Source organism: Ranitomeya variabilis, chromosome 7 (genome assembly GCF_051348905.1).
Source record: "Ranitomeya variabilis isolate aRanVar5 chromosome 7, aRanVar5.hap1, whole genome shotgun sequence".
Taxonomy (NCBI): Eukaryota; Metazoa; Chordata; class Amphibia; order Anura; family Dendrobatidae; genus Ranitomeya; species Ranitomeya variabilis.
Genome location: NC_135238.1, coordinates 187,008,588 through 187,030,789, shown reverse-complemented (window position 1 = coordinate 187,030,789; position 22,202 = coordinate 187,008,588). Strand labels below are relative to the sequence as shown.

At 45.0% G+C, this 22,202-nt stretch overlaps 1 pseudogene; it reads right to left on the bottom strand.

The window, feature by feature from the left end:
• Positions 1–22,202, bottom strand: part of LOC143784348 (FAST kinase domain-containing protein 1, mitochondrial-like) — a 44,109-nt pseudogene that overhangs the window by 7,557 nt on the left and 14,350 nt on the right.

Sequence of the window (22,202 nt, the reverse complement as noted above, 5' to 3'; positions counted from 1 at the left end):
AAAAACGCATGCGTTTTTTAGCGCTAAAACGCTGCAGATCAAAACGCAAGTGTGAAACCAGCCTAAGCTCAACGAGGTAGGCGGCAGAGCCTCTGTGCTCAGTGATTGGCTGCAGTGGTGCTGAGCACTGTCAACGCAACATCACTGTTGAGGCCGGTTTCACACGTCAGTGGCTCCGGTGTTGTGAATTTGGATTCTGGGCTCCCCCGGTGGCCGCTTGTGGAATTGGACTTGTCATCCTCTTTCCTGTTTCACCTGTTTCCATCAGTAGTGGGTGTCGCTATTTAAGCTCATTTCTCTGGTGGTTTCTTGCCGGTCAACAATGTTATCTGATGCCTCTCAGTGCTTGTTCCTGCTTCTGACAACTACTAGATAAGTTGGACTTTTGTCCATGTTTCGTTTTGCCTATTTGTTCCAGTTCACAGCTGAAGTTTTGTTACTGTGTCTGGAAAGCTCTCGTTGATCAGGGATTGCTACTCTGGTGTTATGAGTTAATGCCAGAGTTTAAGGTAATCTCTGGATGGTGTTTTGTTAGTGTTTTTCTGCTGACCATGAAAGTATACTATCTGTCTTCTGCTATCTAGTAAGCGGACCTCAAATTTGCTAAGACTATTTTCCTGCTGCGTTTGTTGTTTCATCTGAACTCACCGTCATTATATGTGGGGGGCTACTGTCTTCTTTGGAATATTTCTCTAGAGGTGAGCCAGGTCTTATATTTCCCTCTGCTAGCTATTTAGGTCTTAGGCCAGAGCTGGGCATCTAGCAATAAATAGGAAATGCTACCTGGCTATTTCTAGTTGCGCGGCAGGCTTAGTTCATGGTCAGTATAGTTCCATCTTCCGAGAGCTTGTCCCTCTATAGGCTTGCTATGATCTCTGCCTGCAGAGATCATGATAGTTTGACCGGACCAATAAAGTGTTAAAGACCCAGGTTGAGAAGGAGAGTTATAAGAAGTCTGCTGGAATTTTTTTTTTTTTTTTTTTTTTTTTCCTCCAGTTTGCCTTGCTGCAGTCTGTTTTCTCTCTCTCCTCCTAATCTCTGTATGGCTCTGTGTGCACCTGACAATAATGGATCTTCAGAGTGTAACTGCGGGTTTGAATAATCTCATCACGAAAGTACAAAATTTACAAGATTTTGTGGTACATGCTCCAGTATCTGAGCCGAGAATTCCTTTGCCGGAGTTCTTCACAGGGAATAGAGCTAGCTTCCAGAATTTCCGAAATAATTGTAAGCTTTATTTGTCCCTGAAGTCTCGTTCAGCTGGAGACCCTGCTCAGCAGGTTAGGATTGTGATTTCCTTGCTCAGGGGTGACCCTCAAGATTGGGCCTTCTCATTGCCAGCAGGGGATCCTGCGTTGCGCGATGTGGATGCGTTTTTTCTGGCCTTGGGCTTGCTTTATGAGGAACCTCATTTGGAACTTCAGGCAGAAAAAACTTTGATGGCACTATCTCAGGGGCAAGACGAAGCTGAGGTTTACTGCCAAAAATTCCGTAAATGGTCTGTGCTTACTCAGTGGAATGATTGCGCCTTGGCGGCAACTTTCAGAGAAGGTCTCTCTGATGCCGTTAAGGATGTTATGGTGGGGTTCCCTGTGCCTGCAGGTCTGAATGAGTCCATGACAATGGCTATTCAGATTGATAGGCGTCTGCGGGAGCGCAAACCGGTGCACCATCTGGCGGTGTCTATGGAAAAGACGCCAGAAAGTATGCAGTGTGATAGAATTCTGTCCAGGAGCGAGCGACAGAATTTTAGACGGAAGAATGGATTGTGCTTCTATTGTGGGGATTCTACTCATGTTATATCAGCATGCTCTAGGCGTACAAAGAAGCTTGATAAGTCTGTTTCCATTGGCACCATTCAGTCTAAGTTTATTTTGTCTGTAACCCTGATTTGCTCTTTGTCATCCATTGCCACGGACGCCTATGTTGACTCTGGCGCCGCTCTGAGTCTTATGGATTGGTCCTTTGCCAATCGTTGTGGTTTTGATTTAGAGCCTTTGGAGACTCTTATTCCTCTGAAGGGGATTGACTCCACCCCATTGGCTAATAATAAACCACAATACTGGACACAAGTAACCATGCGTATCAATCCGGATCACCAGGAGATTATTCGTTTCCTGGTGCTGTATAATTTACATGACGATTTGGTACTGGGATTGCCATGGTTGCAGTCTCACAATCCAGTCTTGGACTGGAGAGCAATGTCTGTGTTGAGCTGGGGATGTAAGGGTATTCATGGGGACTTACCTTTGGTTTCTATTTCGTCGTCCATTCCCTCTGAAGTCCCTGAGTTCCTCTCTGATTATCAAGACGTCTTTGACGAACCCAAGCTTGGGTCGTTACCTCCGCACCGTGAGTGCGATTGTGCCATAGATTTGATACCGGGTTGCAAATATCCAAAGGGTCGTTTGTTTAATCTGTCTGTGCCGGAACATGCTGCTATGCGGGAATATATAAAGGAGTCTTTGGAAAAGGGACATATTCGTCCATCTTCTTCTCCCTTGGGAGCTGGGTTTTTCTTTGTCTCAAAGAAGGACGGCTCTTTGAGACCATGTATTGATTATCGGCTTCTGAATAAGATCACTGTTAAGTACCAATACCCATTGCCATTGCTTACTGATTTGTTTGCTCGTATAGAGGGTGCTAAGTGGTTCTCTAAAATTGATCTTCGTGGGGCGTATAATTTGGTGCGGATCAGGCAGGGGGACGAGTGGAAGACCGCATTTAATACGCCCGAGGGCCACTTTGAGTATTTGGTCATGCCTTTTGGTCTTTCTAATGCCCCTTCAGTTTTCCAGTCTTTTATGCATGATATTTTCCGCGATTTTCTGGATAAATTTATGATAATATATCTGGATGATATTCTGATTTTTTCTGATGACTGGGACTCTCATGTCCAGCAGGTCAGGAGAGTTTTTCAGGTTCTGCGGTCTAATTCTTTATGTGTGAAGGGGTCTAAGTGCGTTTTTGGGGTCCAGAAAATTTCCTTTTTGGGGTATATTTTTTCTCCCTCTTCCATTGAGATGGATCCCGTCAAGGTGCAAGCTATTTGTGACTGGACTCAGCCCTCCTCTCTTAAGGGTCTTCAGAGATTTTTGGGCTTTGCCAACTTTTACCGCCGATTTATTGCTGGTTTTTCGGATGTCGTTAAACCACTGACTGATTTGACCAGACATGGCGCTGATGTTGCTAATTGGTCCCCTCATGCTGTAGAGGCCTTTCAGGAGCTTAAGCACCGTTTTGCCTCTGCCCCTGTGTTACGTCAGCCTGATGTGAATCTGCCTTTTCAGGTTGAGGTTGACGCTTCGGAGATCGGAGCTGGGGCAGTGTTGTCGCAGAAAGGTTCCGACTGCTCCGTCATTAGGCCTTGTGCCTTCTTTTCTCGCAAATTTTCGCCCGCAGAGCGGAATTATGATGTTGGGAATAGGGAGCTTTTGGCCATGAAGTGGGCGTTTGAGGAGTGGCGCCATTGGCTAGAGGGGGCTAAGCATCAGGTGGTGGTATTGACTGACCACAAAAATTTGATTTATCTTGAGACTGCCAGGCGCCTGAATCCTAGACAGGCGCGCTGGTCTTTATTTTTTTCTCGCTTTAATTTTGTGGTGTCATACCTACCGGGTTCTAAGAATGTTAAGGCAGATGCCCTTTCTAGGAGTTTTGACCCGGACTCTCCTGGTAATGCTGAACCCACAGGTATCCTTAGGGAGGGAGTAATTTTGTCGGCCGTTTCTCCTGATCTGCGGCGGTCCTTGCAAGAGTTTCAGGCGGATAGACCGGATCGTTGTCCGCCTGATAGACTGTTTGTTCCGGATGATTGGACCAGTAGAGTCATCTCTGAGGTACATTCTTCTGCATTGGCAGGTCATCCCGGAATTTTTGGTACCAGGGATTTGGTGGCAAGATCCTTCTGGTGGCCTTCCCTGTCACGAGATGTGCGAGTCTTTGTGCAGTCATGTGACATTTGTGCTCGGGCCAAGTCTTGTAGTTCTCGGGCTAGCGGACTGCTGTTGCCCTTGCCTATTCCTAAGAGGCCTTGGACACACATCTCGATGGATTTTATTTCAGATCTGCCTGTTTCCCAGAAGATGTCTGTCATCTGGGTGGTCTGTGACCGTTTCTCTAAAATGGTCCATTTGGTTCCTCTGCCCAAGTTGCCTTCTTCTTCTGAGTTGGTTCCTCTGTTTTTTCAGAATGTTGTCCGATTGCACGGTATTCCTGAGAATATTGTTTCTGACAGAGGTACCCAATTTGTGTCTAGATTTTGGCGGGCATTCTGTGCTAGGATGGGCATAGATTTGTCTTTTTCATCTGCTTTTCACCCTCAGACTAATGGCCAGACCGAGCGGACTAATCAGACCCTGGAGACATATCTGAGGTGTTTTGTCTCTGCTGACCAGGATGATTGGGTTGCTTTTTTGCCATTGGCAGAGTTCGCCCTCAATAATCGGGCCAGCTCTTCCACCTTGGTGTCCCCGTTTTTCTGTAATTCGGGGTTTCACCCTCGATTTTCCTCCGGTCAGGTGGAATCCTCGGATTGTCCTGGAGTGGATGCGGTGGTGGAGAGATTGCATCACATCTGGGGGCAGGTTATGGACAATTTGAAGTTGTCCCAGGAGAAGACTCAGCGTTTTGCCAACCGTCATCGTCGTGTTGGTTCTCGGCTTTGTGTTGGAGATTTGGTGTGGTTGTCTTCTCGTTTTGTCCCTATGAGGGTCTCTTCTCCTAAGTTTAAACCTCGGTTCATCGGCCCTTATAGAATATTGGAGATTCTTAATCCTGTTTCTTTCCGTTTGGACCTCCCTGCGTCCTTTTCCATTCATAACGTTTTTCATCGGTCGTTATTGCGCAGGTATGAGGTACCTGTTGTACCTTCAGTTGAGCCTCCTGCTCCGGTGTTGGTTGAGGGTGAGTTGGAGTACGTTGTGGAGAAAATTTTGGACTCTCGTGTTTCCAGACGGAGACTCCAGTATCTGGTCAACTGGAAGGGTTACGGCCAGGAGGATAATTCTTGGGTCAATGCATCTGATGTTCATGCTTCTGATCTTGTTCGTGCCTTCCATAGGGCTCATCCTGGTCGCCCTGGTGGATCTGGTGAGGGTTCGGTGCCCCCTCCTTGAGGGGGGGGTACTGTTGTGAATTTGGATTCTGGGCTCCCCCGGTGGCCGCTTGTGGAATTGGACTTGTCATCCTCTTTCCTGTTTCACCTGTTTCCATCAGTAGTGGGTGTCGCTATTTAAGCTCATTTCTCTGGTGGTTTCTTGCCGGTCAACAATGTTATCTGATGCCTCTCAGTGCTTGTTCCTGCTTCTGACAACTACTAGATAAGTTGGACTTTTGTCCATGTTTCGTTTTGCCTATTTGTTCCAGTTCACAGCTGAAGTTTTGTTACTGTGTCTGGAAAGCTCTCGTTGATCAGGGATTGCTACTCTGGTGTTATGAGTTAATGCCAGAGTTTAAGGTAATCTCTGGATGGTGTTTTGTTAGTGTTTTTCTGCTGACCATGAAAGTATACTATCTGTCTTCTGCTATCTAGTAAGCGGACCTCAAATTTGCTAAGACTATTTTCCTGCTGCGTTTGTTGTTTCATCTGAACTCACCGTCATTATATGTGGGGGGCTACTGTCTTCTTTGGAATATTTCTCTAGAGGTGAGCCAGGTCTTATATTTCCCTCTGCTAGCTATTTAGGTCTTAGGCCAGAGCTGGGCATCTAGCAATAAATAGGAAATGCTACCTGGCTATTTCTAGTTGCGCGGCAGGCTTAGTTCATGGTCAGTATAGTTCCATCTTCCGAGAGCTTGTCCCTCTATAGGCTTGCTATGATCTCTGCCTGCAGAGATCATGACACTCCGGTACGTGAGGTGACAGTTTCCTCACGTACCGGAGACACTGACACACGTAGACCCATAAAAATCAATGCATCTGTTCAGATGTCATTGATTTTTTGCGGACCGTGTCTCCGTGTGCCAAACACGGAGACATGTCAGTGTTCGTGGGAGCGCACGTTTTACACGGACCCAATAGAGTCAATGGGTCCGCGTAAAACACGAACCTCACACGGACATTCTCCGTCTGGGGTCCGTGTGCGTGCAGGAGACAGCGCTACAGTAAGCGCTGTCCCCCCCACATGGTGCTGAAGCCGGTATTCATATCTTCCCTGCAGCAGCGTTTGCTGTAGAGAAAATATGAAGAATAGTGTTAAAAATAAAGATTTAGGTGTCCGGCGCCCCCCCACCCCCTGTGCGCCCCCCCACTGCGCCCCCCGCTGGTCAGAAAATACTTACCCGCTCCCTCGCTGCTTCCTGGTCTGGCCGCGCCTCCTACTGTATGCGGTCACGTGGGGCCGATCATTTACAATCATGAATAGTCGGCTCCGCCCCTATGGGAGGTGGAGCCACATATTCATGACTGTAAATGATCGGCCCCACGTGACTGTATGCAGGAGAAGCCGCGGCCAGACCAGGAAGCAGCGAGGGAGCGGGTAAGTATTTTCTGACCAGCGGGGGGGCGCAGCGGGGGGGCGCAGCGGGGGGGCGCACAGGGGGTGGGAGGGCGGCGGACACATGGATCTTTATTTTAAACACTATTCTTCATATTTTCTCTGCAGCAAACGCTGCTGCAGGGAAGATATGAATCGCAGCTTCAGCACCATGCAGAGTGGGTACCACACGCTCCGTGTGGTACCCACTCGCCATACGGGCGGTACACGTGTGCCGCACGTATGGCCTCTGTGAGTTCCCAGGCACACGGACACGGATTACTCCGGTACCGATTTATTCCGGTACCGGAATTATCTGGACGTGTGGGACAGCCCTCAAACACTGAGACCAGAGCCTCAGCTGGGAGCCGGCACTGGAATTTGAGCGCTGATTTTTTTTTTTTTTATCATGTGTCACTCAATTTTTTTTTTTTTTTCTTAAGCATACAAAAACAACTAAATGAATAAAACGAGCCCCGCACCTCTATGCTTCATCTGTCGACAGTATTCTTCATGAAACCATGGGACTTGGTATTCCGGGCACTCGAGACAAACCGCCCGATTTAATTGCATCAGGCGCATTCGTATCTTGGCACTTTTGTCAGGCAGAAAAGCTAAAAAATAATATAATTAGTGAAGAAAGAGAAAATCTACAACACACAGAAATCAAAAGCGTTCCCAACATGTGATACTGAGCCTGCGCCGTACATAGCGGGTGCCAGCGGCGTTACACAGCCAGCACCCGCCTGTAACACTATGACTGGCGCTAGCCTCGATTGCCCACTGTACCCCACCCCCCAAGAGACCATGGGGTGGCCATGGGTTATTAGTGCAGTGGGGGTCTATTAAAGGCTATTATTGTCATCAGATTAGTACTCCTGTAAAGTTTTAGGCATCATAGGAGACTGAGATTTTTACTTTGTACTACTATCCAGTTTTAAAATACAAAAAAAATCCCAAAATAAAAATTACATTACATTATATATATATATATATATATATATATATTTTTTTTTTTTTTTTCTTACATATGTGAACCCTTCTATATAAAAGGTTTTAAGTACCCCAAAATGGTGACAATCTTGTTTGACCTCCCAGAACCATGTATGACCTTGTCAACTGATCGTGCATCTTTATTTCAATGGAGTAAAGGATCAGGTTGGTTGATATCAAAGATCCTCATTTCCCAAACATTTGATAAAAAAAAACAAGGCCTAATACATTGGTTCCAATAATGGAACAATGGGAAAAACAAAACAAAAAACTTCCAGATCTCAGAAAAAGTCACAAACTTAAAAATGTTCATGCACAAAAAGTTCTGATTTTCTTGTTGCCACTGAAATATAAAGAACCTAACCCCCACCATTGGTGAAAAAAAAGAAAAAGGAACTAAAACAAACAAGACAACTATAAACGTTCCGACTTGAAGAGTCACACTGCTGGGTTATTGTTTAAAAAAAAAAAAACAACAACAATGGCAGAATTGCGTCTTTTTTTCACCATTTCACTGCTCTTGGAATTTTGTGTGTGCATTATACGGTTAACTGAATTCATTACAATTTGTCTTGTGCAAAAATAACAAATTAATATTGAAAATTGAAAGTAGAATGATAAAAAAAATAACAGAAAATAAATAATAATTAAAAACAAAACAATAAAAAATTGCCCAGTTGTGTAAGGGTTAAATAAAAGCTTTATTAAATTTTATAGGGTATTAAGCTTTTTGTGCCGGGTCTCGCACCAGGATGGGTAATGCAGGTAAAGCTGCAAAGAAATATTCGATTTATATTAGCCGACCCTGATGACAGATGTTGGGGAAATGAGGATGGGGCATATTTGCAAAGTGATCCCTTACCCCATTAAAATAAAGATGCACGCTCAGAAGACACGAGCATACATGGTGCTGGGAGATCAGAGAAGACAAAGCCTCCCATATGTACGGCCAGCCTAAGTCCTAGGGGCAACATGAGCAATATAGAACCTAAATGGATAAAGGTGGAGCATTCGCTCACATGACACTTACTGTCCAGTTCGGAATCCAGTTTAGTTAGGAAACGAATATTGAAAATGGCTTTAATCAGATCTTCTGGGAAATACTGTGCAACAGCAAGAGTGAAGCCCACCAGAACCAAGAGATGAGGAGGGAAGGAGTCTGGAAGGTAAAATAACACAACCACTATCTTATACATTTTTTTTTTTCATTCCTGATCTGATATTAGACGAAGCTGAAGTATTAAAGAGTTTTCATTTTTATTTCATAAATCAATAGCACTCATAAAAATAAGTCTTATCAGACAAATCGGCTTTTTTTTTCCTCTCCTCCTGGACTGATCTTTCACGCTCAGTTCATGAGTAAAATCTTCCATTACTGAGATAGGAGACAGCTGGTGCTCATAAAGTTCCATGGAGAAGTGTAACTGACGATTCAGAAGAACTTACAGCGGAAAGTCTGTGTCCGTCTCCACCTCCTCTCCATAGAATTTTATAAGCACCAACCTATCTCACAGTAATGGGAAAATCTGTCTATATAGAGAATGGAGATTGAAAGGAGGGGAAGTAGCACATTTCTCTCATAGAATATATTACAAAATCGCCAGTCACTCTTTAAGAATAAGGTATGTTAGCAGGAGGAGGAATCAGCCCGACCCCTCTGGGCAAATTCCATTCATTTTTACGGATCTGTTCACATCTGCACCGGCGGCTCGGCTACTGGTTACGGAGTCTTTAATGGAAAAGATACTGCTGTCAGAAACCAATGGGAAATGACAGCCGCCGCTGGGATCAGATGACACAGAGGTGAACGGAGCCTTATGGAATGTGTCTGTTTCCTAGGGCTTAAAATGCGTAAATGCGGCGATGTCACTCAGCTACAATACCTTCATTTTCTTTGTGAAAAAGGAAGAAATAGATTAGAAAATGGTAGAATTCTTGTGCAGAACATGTTTTTTTTGTTTGTTTTTTTTAAGGGGAACCGGTGTAGAGCAATGACTGCTGTACGTGGCAGCCTGTATTCTGATGATAGTTTGGACAGCGGCAGGGAAAAGAAAGAAATAATCTGCAGCTCAGGATCATAATATGGGATGACGTAGCAACTTTATTAACAATTATTTTAGACAAGGTCCCAATCCATAAAGATAAGGAAATTATAACATTAGGGCTACATTTTTTAGATTAAAGCGGGACAATTCTTTTTTTTCTCTTTTCTTCACTTGCCCGTGTGACCACAGTCTATAATATGGGAAATTCATCACTGAAATTCTGATGTGATTATCTGCACAATAACCACAATGTACTAAAAATAATAAAAAAAAGTTGTGGGGTTTAGGTTTTCTAATCTGCAGCTTGTTAATGATAATGTGGATTTTTTTGCATATTTTCACTTTTTGCAACGCGGAGGCGGAAATCACAGTTAGAAAAATGTGTCTCTTTAATCTTCCAGGGCTGTGATTACTCCTGGGGTGAAGCGTGGCCAGATCTCCACTTATACTGAGAATACAATGAATACTTACTTAAATTAGCGAGAATATGCTGAATACACATTGTAAAGAATTCTTCTTCTCGCGGGGGATCGTAGCCCAGATTGACAAAGGCAAATAAAACTCTGTTCAAGTCTGTGGGATGGATCTTAAAAAAACAAAACAAAAATATAATACATTATTAATCTGACAAATAGTCTTTACTAACACAGTGTGTACATGACATAGTCCAGTAAATGAGAGGGATTTCTGCAATCACAGCATTGATGATCTTTCCTAAGGATACCCCATCAGTGCAAATCACAGCTCAGGGGAGCACTACACCCATCAATCTGCTACTGCTGGGTCATCAGTGTTAGCTAATGATAAAGTGATCCCAGAAAAAAATGGTCTGTTTGCCATTAATGTGCTGGATCAGATTTTCATCCATTTCTAATCTGTAAGTCCGTTGGTTTTTTTTGCTTTTTCCTCCATTAAGGAGTTTCATTTTCTTGTATCTTTTTTGTTTTTTTCACGAACCAATAGACTTGCATCAGAGAATTTGATCCATGATTCAGATCAAAAGTGGCCATATCTCAGTTTGGTTTTTTGCAGGCACTGCAAAAAAGCAAAACATACATGTAAACAGCCCCATAGACTATAATAGGTACATGATCTGTGAGAAACACTGAGAACATGTATGAAAAAAACCAGACGTCTGAGACCTAAGGGCGCAGTCAGACGACCATATAAATTGGACTGTGATTGGACCACAATGCAAAGACTGTCCAGCGGTTCTACCGACCTGAGCATGATGGCTGTACAGGAAAACATGAAGCGGTCACGCTCAGGTCGGGAGAGCCGCCGGCCAGTCTGTGCATTGTGGTCCGATCACAGTCCAATTTATTTGGTCATCTGACTGTGTCCTAAGAGTACAAGTATTGACTGGTAGAACAGTAACACCAAATCCTTCATTTAAAGGAATTGTCTCATCTATAGTGGCCAAAAGTGCTTGTAAAAACAATTTACTTCTTACTTTAAAATCCTCTCCGTTTGCAATAATGGAAGGAGTTTTAATTCTATAGTTTACTGCTCATTGTCTAGGTTACCAGCCACTCCTGCAGCTTGTCAGAAGTGTCCAGTTTCCCAGACAAGCAGCATGCACATCTGCCTCTGCAGGCCATCTGGACCTTAGGAGCTCACCACTGTCCCCTTACCCCATTGCAAGCGAAAAATCGGGAGGCAGGGGAGATGGGTGCTACCAAAGATACATGATGAGAGAATCCCTTTAAGGATTTCCTGAAGGAATAACAGAGGAACAACAATGAAAAGATGCTCCGGAATAATTATTACATGGGGGTACCATAGTGTAACACACAGGACTGGTGCTCTTTAAGCCGCCCCTAGACAGCTGTCAGGTGCACGCACTGAATAGACCTTTGGCCACCAGATGTTTCGTTTGGGCCAGTGACTGGCCTTCCAATCTGAACCCACGGGGCTTCTACCTTTGTGACATTCTCCATGGTGACTTCTGCGATCTTGTCCAGAACCGGAGGACACAGAGTATTACAGTAACTAATAACCAGCGCCAGAAACGGTGCGTTCCTCCAGGTGACCTGGTGCAGCAGGCGCTGGCAGGTGAGCAGGATGTCGTCTATCAGCATATTCTGCAGCCACTGCCCGTTCATCACGTACGTCAGCTCATTCAACAGATGATCAATGTCGTCCATATTCTTCACTCTCTCCAGTCCGTATCGGCTCACTTTATGGAGGAGTTTCTCATACATCCCGGATTTATTCTGCCTGGACAGCTGGGCGGGCTGTAACCACCGGATGACGCTGTTCGCGATGCTATTCAGGTCGCTGAGGTCACACTGGGGAATGACGTCGTCAATCTTTCTAAGGACGGCTTCATCCACTCTAGTAAGGGTCAGCAGCGACAGTGACCTGGTCATCATAACCACCATAGATGGGACATGAGACGTCTTCATAAAGCTACGGGAAGGGACATTTCAGGCATCAGAAAAAGTCACCTTCTCAGAATCAAATCAATTATAAATGTGACAAAGGGAACAAAAAGAAGCCAACAAAACCCTCAAAACACATTAATGTGGGCTTTATTTTTGTGGTTTCCCCAGGCAAAAGATAAAATAAGAGGTCCATAGAACAAAAATGTCACGTCTTTATTAAAAACAAACAAAAAAAAAAACACTTTGTGATGAGTGTCACTCCAAAATTACTAATTAAAATAAGCCTTATAAAATAGTCCTTATACAACCCATATGTTTGTAGTAATAAACTATTATTGTTGAGCATATTTATGTTAAAATCCGGGTGTCCGTTGTTGGCACGGCCAAGATATTTTTTTGCCTCCTGTGTTGATTGACAGCGCTCGCTTGGGGAAAGCACACAATGTAGCAGCAGGAGCCAGCGCACGCACTCACAGATCTCTCTCCTCTCTGCTGCGGCCATGCGATTTTCCTCCCTCTTCTTTCTTTAACGCTTCTTGCTCGCCACACTTCTGCATCTTTCCGTGGAGCGAGCAGCCACAGCAGAGGAGAGAGGTCAGTGAGCGCGGTCGGTGAGCGCGCACAGGCCTCTGCAGTTACACTGTGCGCATGCACGCTGGAGGACTCCCCAATGTCACCTTGACCAGTAGCGGACATACCATTGGTGCAACCAGTGCAGCCGCACAGGGGCCCGAGAGGTCCAGGGGCCACTGCTTTCCCCAAACCAGGTGGCATTGTGCATTATAAGGAGCTCTCCGGCTGCAGATGGTCCATATATTGTTCTTGCACAGGGGCCTCTGCTGTCTGTGTCCGCTCCTGGCCCTCACGGTATACCAGTCGTATGTTTGTATTCTTATTAGTGACCTTGTCTTACCCACATGGTAAACCCAGCGCCATTCTAATAGGGCCGTCCACATGTCCCTTTAACCCGATTACTCGCCACACATGCATGGAAATTGCACTTACGCAGTTAGACGTTTTTGTAGATCCGCAAACAGTTGATAGTTTTGGCAGGGCAGGCAAACCACGGCATCTGTGAGCTTACATAGATACAGGCGATGGTAATGATCCAGATTGTCCTGGATGGCGGAGCAGATCCTGAACAGAGAGAAAAACAAAAAGATCACACATCATCAAGCAACATAACGAGACTCCATCCACAGCCGTGCCACGTCCTCATCCAGAAGGGACGCTCCCACACAGTGTGCCGTGTGTGGCAGAACAAATTTCACCCGGACCACAAGCCCCACTGACGTACATATGGGTTTTTGTAACTTTGATGGCAAAAACGACACAACACACTGCGCCAGTGTCATCAATAAGTTAGGAAACGGCCAACAGAGTCTCTAATAAGTGGTGGACGCTCCTTGCTCCACTGTAAAGATGCTTCAAGAATGTGCACCATATAAAATGGTTCATAGGTTTGTAAAGGCCCCATATACCGTGAGGGTCGGCCAAGCGTTCATCTGGCCATCAGCTCGCTCTCACTCTATTCCCCCCATGGACATGAATGCTCAGTAGGGTGGCTCATGCATTGAGGAGTGGAGAAATCCACCATCGGACTCATCGGTCTGTACATCAAAGGGATCAGGCAAAAAAAAAAATAAAACCTCTCAGTACTTATTTGCTAGGAGGAGAATACTAAGAGTCTGAAATAGCTGATTACAGGGAACAACAGCTTGCATCCATCTGAACAGTAAATGGAAATATGGCAGGATTCAGACATCCATATATTATGATCCAGGTATGGACCGAATTGGCCGAGGATCTCCTGGCCTCACACATGTATAGTTGGGTCAGCAGACCCTCGCTGGGGTGCAGCCCGTACCCGGACCGTGATAATATGGACAATATCAGATTGGACAGGAAGGATCCAGCTCCAAACCATTCATGGCTTAGAGAATCCACTTACTTCTGAATGAGGATTGGGTTCTTGCACTCGGCCTCTGCCATGGTCTCCAGCACGTACACCAGACTGATGTGATGGATCTTACCTGCCAGTATGACAAGGTCGTCTTCAAGCCTGGAGGGAACAAAGGAGCTCAAACCTTTACAAATCCAACATTTGGCAATTGTTTCCAGTACTGAATTCCTAGATTAGACTACAAAATAATCAGGAGCTTCCTCTAATTAGGGAATACGAGTTCTATTTGAGTATTATCATTGCATTATGGGATTTTTTCTGTTGGTTCAGGGCTGATACGTAGTATCCCTTTAAGGGGCCGATACATCACATCCCTTTAAGGGGCCCACTCACCTATTTCTTATCTCTTGAGAAGCCATCGGAAATAAGGCACAAAATATTTTTCCGAAATGATCCGCATTATTCCATAGGTTTGATATTTCGAGCAGAGACAATTTTGCCATCACCTGAAACTCGTACTGCTTGAAAGCCATTTGCCGGTAGAGGCCGCTGACGATGCACATGGTGTCCGTGCTCATTTTATTCTTGTCCCGCACAAAAATCTGATTGCATTTATCCAAGAGGGGCTGGTAGTCATACTTCATAAGGCACAGAAACTGGACGACCCGGCGCACGCTGTGCACATCTATGTAGTTATCCCCCTCCATTAAGGATTCTGCCTTGCTGATCAGTCGGTGCTGCAACCGCTTAGAGGTGACCGGGAATGTCTTCATCATAAGACTGGACAGGTATCTGGAAAAGGATTAAAAAGGATCATGAATGTGATCTATAGCACATATGAAGTGTGTGATATAGAGAGTGGCTTGCAAAATGAGTTAACTGAGAGTCCATCAGTGAGCTTATCCTGACACCCTACGCAGAAAGCAGCCAATCAGAGGTGTGGGCCAGGTTATACAGAGCTCAGTATTTAGAGCACTGCAAGATCTGCAGCAGAGAAAAAGCCGGATTACTCACCGGTAATGCTCTTTTAGTGAGTCCACGACAGCACCCCACTGGAGAGAGGGATCCGCCCCGCAGGAACAGGAAACCTATTGAGAAATAAAAGAGGGCGGTCCGCCTCTCCTCCTCAGTTTTGATTTCAGAGTACCCGGAGGACCGCCAGTATTAGGCAAATATCATTTATTTCATTCTTTAAACTTATTTGCTTATGATTAAAAGGAATTTACTCAATCAGTATTATATTGATCTAGGGCGGGATGTAAGAGGGTGCTGTCGTGGACTCACTAAAAGAGCATTACCGGTGAGTAATCCGGCTTTTTACTCTTCGCCACGACAGCACCCCACTGGAGATCTTTCAGAGACCATCACCTAGGGAGGGGACCACCGTGCTGAGGACAGTCCTGCCAAAGTCTAGGTCAGAAGTTGACGATAGGTCTAGCCTATAGTGGTTATAGAATGTAGAAGGATTTGACCACGTTGCCGCCTTACATATAGTTTCAATCGGGACGTCTCCCCTCTCTGCCCAGGAGGATGCCATCGCTCTGGTGGAGTGTGCCGTTATGCCTTCCGGAGGGATTTCTTTCCTCGCGGAGTAAGCCAGTCTGATAGATTCTCTGATCCACCGGGATAAGGTGCTTTTTGTTACTCCATGACCCTTCTTGACACCCTGGAAGGAAATAAACAGAGCCCTACTCTGTCGCCAGCTGCTGGTCTTTTCAATGTATTTTAACACTACTCTTTTAACGTCTAGAGTGTGATATTTTTGTTCTTCAGGAGTGGATGGATTACTGAAGAAAGTGGGCAAGATTATTTCTTGTGACCTGTGGAATTTTTTCGCTACTTTGGGTAGATAGGAAGGGTCTGGTTTAAGAATTAGTTTATCCTGAAAGGTTAACAAAAAAGGTGGATCTATGGAGAGTGCTTGGATGTCACTGATTCTCCTAGCTGAAGTCAGTGCTACCAAGAGGGCCGTCTTTAGTGATAGACATTTAATTGATATTGAGTCTATTGGCTCGAATGGAGAGTCTGTTAGGGCTTGTAAGACTAAATTTAAATCCCAGGGTGGAATCCTAGGTATGTTAACTGGATTCATTCTTTCGCAGGCCGTAATAAATCTGGATACCCATCTATCCCCCGCGATGTTATGGCCATAGAGGGCTCCTAGTGCTGAAACATGAACCTTTAAGGTGTTTACAGTTAGACCCAGTTCTCTCCCTTTTTGAAGAAATTCCAAGATAGAGTATATAGGAATTTCTGATGTATTGGTAGATGTATGGAATTGCAGGAATTTTTTCCATACTCTCGTATAGATTTTTGTGGTGGAGGGTTTCCTACTATGGAGAAGTGTATCAACCAAACCCCCCGAGAACCCTCTTGACCTTAGCATCTGCCTCTCAAGTTCCAGGCCGTCAGGTGAAGATTGTCCACCTGAGGGTGGAAAAACGGACCTTGGAAGAGAAGATTGGGCGTTGAGGGGAGGACCCAAGGATCTGAGATCGACATAGTCTGTAGCCATGAGAACCATGGTCTCTTGGGCCAGAATGGAGCTATCAGTACAACTCTCGCCCCTTCCTCCCTGATTTTGCGTATGACTTGAGGTAGCAATATGATCGGAGGAAACGCGTACGCCAGACTGAACTGCCAAGGGGCTTGGAGAGCGTCCAGAATGTCCGGATGATCCGCTGGTGATAGGGAGGCGAATCTCTGAACTTTTCTGTTTCTTCTTGTGGCGAAGAGATCTATCTGAGGACGGCCCCAAAGAGATACTATGTCCAGGAAAATTTGTTGGTTTAGACACCACTCCCCTTGTTTTAGGGTGTGTCGGCTTAGAAAGTCCGCCTGCTGATTGCTTGCTCCTCTTATGTGCAACGCAGTAAGGGATGCTAGATGATTTTCTGCTAGATTTAAAATTTCCGTAGCAGAAGACATCAGAGTCTCTGATCGCGTACCTCCTTGACGGTTTAGATACGCCACGGTGGTGGTGTTGTCGGACAGGACTCTGACGTTTTTCCCCCGAAGCTGTGGGAGGAAATGGTATAAGGCGTACTTTACAGCATTTAGTTCTTTGAAGTTAGAGGAGCTGCAGCTTTCCTCTATGCTCCATGATCCCTGGCAATAATCATTCCCCATATGAGCGCCCCATCCATGAGGACTGGCGTCAGTGGTTATGGTATGAGATGGCGTTATTACCCATGGAACCCCACTCATCAAATGGTCTGAGTCTAGCCACCACTCTAAGGAAGTTAAAACCTCCTGAGATAAGGTTATTTTTGCATTTAGATGACCCAATAACCGTTTATCCTCTTGTAAAACTTGATGTTGCAGTGTTCTAGTGTGGTGTTGAGCCCATCTTACTGCAGGTATACAAGAGATTAGAGACCCTAATAATGACATAGCCTGTCTTAGGGATATACGTGGATTGTTTATTGCGGCTAGGACTTTGTGTCTGATCAGTGAAATTTTTACCTGTGGCAGAAGATACTTTTGAGATATAGAGTCTAAATGGAACCCCAAGAACGCTTGACGGGAAAGTGGAGTGAGTCTGGATTTGTCGGTATTGATTATCCAGCCCAGGCCCTGTAGAGAGGAAATTGTGTGAGCTAAACGGTCAGTACATTGAGTAGCTGAATTTCCTATTACCAGAAAATCATCCAGATAGGGCACAATCAAGGTTTCCTTCTGGCGAAGGTAGGCCATCACCTCTAGCATTATCTTGGTGAAGATCCTCGGTGCTGTTGAGAGGCCGAAGGGCAGGGCCACATATTGAAAATGGTGAACCTCGTTGTTGATTTTTACCGCCACCCTGAGGAATTTCTGGTATCTGTTATGAATAGGGAGATGATAATATGCATCTTTTAGATCAATGCCCCCCATCATACAATTTGGGAAGAGGAGCTTTATGGTGGATCTAATGGACTCCATTTTAAAGGTATAATTTTCGATAAATAAGTTGAGTTTTTTAAGGTTAATGATTGTCCTGAAAGAACCGTCGGGTTTAGAAATTAAGAATAGGGGAGAGTAGAACCCCCTACCCTCCTGTCCCACCGGAACTTGGACTAGGACCCGTTTTGATAATAGGGTTTGAATTTCAAGCTCTAACGCCTGTTGCTGTATAGGCGAGCTGAAAGATGTTATAATATAAGACTCGTGGGGGACACGAGAGAATTTTAATTTAATTCCATCTCGGATGGTATTTAAAACCCACGAGCTAGATGTTATCTTTTCCCATTGAGTGGCGAAAAACTTCAATCTACCCCCAACTGGTATATCCTCAGTATTTGTTATCTTTTGAGGGGTTGGGTCTTCTGAACATGGTACCTCTCTGCTTTTCATCTTTAGCGGTCCATGTTGTAGACCTATCCGTTTGCTTTCTTTTGCCAAACGGTCTCCTTTTGAAGGCTCTCCTATAAAAAGGAATGGAAGAGTCAGGAAAAGCTTTTTTCCTGTCTTTCGCCTTCTTTAGTATGTCATCTAGAGTTTTGCCAAAGAGGAACTCACCCTCACATGGGATGGCGCATATTTTAGATTTTGACTGCGCATCACCCTTCCAGCTTTTCATCCATAGTGCACGCCTTGCGTTGTTTACCAGACCTGCAGACCTTGCTGCTAACCGAAGGGAGTCCGCGGATGCGTCCGCCATAAAGGCTGCTGCACCCCGTATTAAGGGGATGGCTGCCCGTAATTTCTCTCTTGGGGTTTTATTCTCAATTTGTTGGTCCAATTGATCTATCCATATGAGCATTGATCTGGCTGTGCAAGTGCTTGCTACTGCTGGCTTAAATATTCCCGTAGTTGCCTCCCAGGATCTTTTTAGGGAGGACTCGGCTTTGCGATCTAGAGGATCCGAGAGCAGTCCCGCATCTTCTACAGGCAGAGTTGACTGCTTCGAGGTAGAGGCTACAGCAGCATCAACTTTAGGGACTTTTGTCCATGTGAGAAGCTCGTCGTCACTAAACGGGTATTTTCGTTTTGACGATGAGGGTAAAAAGCTTCTCTGATCTTGCTTTTCCCACTCCCTTTTTATTAACGCTTTCACTGCCGGTATGACCGGAAAGCATCTCCTTTTTCTCTCTGCCAAACCCGCAAACATTATATCTTGCGTGGTTTGTGCTCCTTTTGTCTCTTCACACCCCATAGTGTCTCGTATTGATTTCACTAAATTGTCCACACTTTCCACCGGGAAGCAAGGACGTCCCTCAATTTCAGACGATGAAGATGATGATGATGATGACGACAGGGAGGCGTCTGAACACACAACCTGGTCACTGTCTGAATTTGACGAGGGTGTCGGTATTTTGGGTTTGGCTTTATGCGGTTTATCTTGGGATATGGCTCTTAATTCTTCCCTGATAATGGTACGCAAGTCCGTAATGGACATTGCCGCTCCTTGTGTGGTTTCAGATATACAGCCTTGACAAAGTTTTTTGGGGTATGAGTCGGGTAGGGGCTGGCTACATAGAGCACATTCTTTATGTTTTGTTTTTTCACGTTTTTTACCCTGACCCGTGCGCTGATGAGAGAAGGAGGAGGGAGAGAGAGAGAGAGAGAGAGGGGAAATAGCATTAGCTTAATAGGTAGAGTCACTCACACTCACCCAGTGAAGCTGATAATACCGGATCAGAAGCCCGAGATCCTGTCCTGGATCTGATCACCGAACCGCTCTTATGACCGGTGTCTGAAGATCCTTTGCTGGGACGCTCTTTGGCAGGGGGTACTTGGTCTCCTGTTTCAGGGTCCATGGCACCTGGGGATGACATCTTACATCGCCAGATAGTAGCGCTCATTTGATTTAAATATGGCGCCTAAGCGTCCTCCATCTTGCGCATGCGCAAGGACCGCACCTTCCCCCCCGCCGCCGGCCGCAGCTTGGATACTCCGGAAGTTCAAACTATACTTCCGGGTAATCCTTGGTGGTGGTCGGCGCGTGCGCAGTCCGAGCCCCGGACTCACTTCCGGAACGCTGTCCTCACCTGCTCAGCGAGGATTCCGGCGCCTGCTATTGCCACCTGCTTCGGAAACGATGCCCGGCGGCCTTACCCGGACCAGGTCATCATCCGGGCTTCTGTCAGGCGAGGAGGGAGCCGTCAAACGGATCTCCCCCGACGCTGCCTCTGGACTGCAGCCCCTGCCGTTCTTAAAAGACACCGCACAGGCGGCGTGCATGCCCAGGTATTTTTTCTTCATAGAAATCCTGTCGTTCCTGCAGGAACAGGAAACCTAAACTGAGGAGGAGAGGCGGACCGCCCTCTTTTATTTCTCAATAGGTTTCCTGTTCCTGCGGGGCGGATCCCTCTCTCCAGTGGGGTGCTGTCGTGGCGAAGAGTAAAACAGGAACTTTATCAAAACTACAGCAAGCAGCCCAGTAAGTGACACATCGCTGGAATCAGAGTCTCTGCCCCTCCATCATACTGCACTCAGATGGGTCAAAATCAGACATAACCCACATTTTTTCCCGCAGAGTCCGATAAAAAGATTAAATAAATTTTGGACATGTGCACAGCCCTATTGAATATCATAGTTACGAGCGCTACAAGTGAAAACTACACATAGCACTCATCTGAGAAAATACGTCTTATGCACGAGCCCAAATAGCAAGTTAATCAAATTAATCTCCCTGCTCTAAGTATCAGCAGAGAGGTAACGCGGGATCGGCATTGGCTTCAGCAGGGAAGTTATACTTATTTTGTTATTTTACAGCATTTCCAGATTTGGCTTTTTAAAAAAAAAACAAAAAACAGTTAAGCACGTTAATTTTTTTCCCTTTTCAGCATTCTAGAATTTTTTTTTCATTGTTTTCATTCGCGTGTCACCACAGGTCAATATGGTCTTATTTTTGTAGACAAGTACTATTTTGCCTTACGCATTTATTAGTAATATTTTTAACATCAGACAGTAAATGGAAGTCTTAGGGTATGTGTCCACGGTCAGGTTTGCTTCAGGCTTTGGTCAGGATTTTATGCAGGTAAAATCCTGACCAAAAATGCACCTGAGGTCACTGGCAGGTCACCTGCGGTGTTCCTGCGTGTTTTGCTCATAGTAGCAACATGCTGCGTTCTGAAAAAACGCTCCGCATGTGCGTTTTCGCAGGAAAAACGCATGCGTTTTTTAATGCACAGTGGAGACGGGATTTCATTAAATCCCCTCCACTATGCTGGAACATCTGGACGCTGCGTTTTTGATGCTGCGGCTCAGCGCTGCGTCAAAAACGCAGCGTTTCCTGAACGTGGATACATACCCTTACATTTAAAAAATGATGTTTTATTTTTGTTATTTTTTTTTTTTTATTTAGTGTGTGGGGTGATGACATTGAAGGATAGTTGCACCAGTCTCTGCCTATAGAAATCCATGGGTGAAAAAGAAATTAAAACAAATATACATATGCAAGATTCAGTAGAAAAATAACAACAAGGCTGGAATTTGGGGGCGTGTCCTATTAGAACACCAGAGGCAGAGCTGACGGAGCCAAGATGGCTGCTCCCATGAGCTGTATTTACCACGACTTTGGCGGAACTAAAATGACTGTTTAACAGTCCTATTGCTTCCAAAGGTAATTTATTGTATATTTAGTTATATGTGCTATCTCTCCGCTGTAAAATAACTTGATATGTTTGACAGTGATGCGTCCACTTTAAGGGGTCAATGGGGACCACTCCTCGTTAGCTTCTTAAAGGAAACCTGTCAGGTCACTCAGGACTCGCAAACTGCTGACATGATGATTTACTTGCCATAATCCAGCAATAAAATCATGCCCTTCCTGTAGCATAAAGTTATGCATATCCTCCACATTTGTATTGCCCTCATTCACTATCCGGATAGTTCTATGAAAACAACACCTCTGGTCAGAGATAACTCACATCCTGAGGAGGAGTTTTCCCCTTTGGAGTCGACCCATCACCAAACATATCAGGTTATACTACAATAGGGAAGTAGTAGATATAAGTAAATAGGAATAAATTACCTTTGGAAACATAAGGACTGTGAAGACAATTATTTCAGCTCTGAGAGAGCCACTGTGACCTGACAGGATCCCTTTAAATCACTTCCAGTAGTCTTAGATACTGGTGACCGCTTACCTAATATTTTGTATGTTCTCCAGGCCCGTGTTCAGGGCATTGGCTACCTTTCCCATTAACGGACTGCTGCCCAGATCTAGTTTTTCCAAACAAACTGAGAATTTCGACAACGTCTCCGGTTCAAACCTGAAAGAGGTAAAAACATACAATCAATCATATAAATACAAAATAACAAACAATGCGCCATACAGTTATATAGGATAAAATCCAAAAGATTTCTTTATAAAAAAGTAATTTATTGATCTAACTTTTTAGGTTTCGTTTTTCCAGTCCGCAGTTGCAAAAGTGCAGGACTCCACTGTCCTGGCTGTGCATCTTGTCTCATG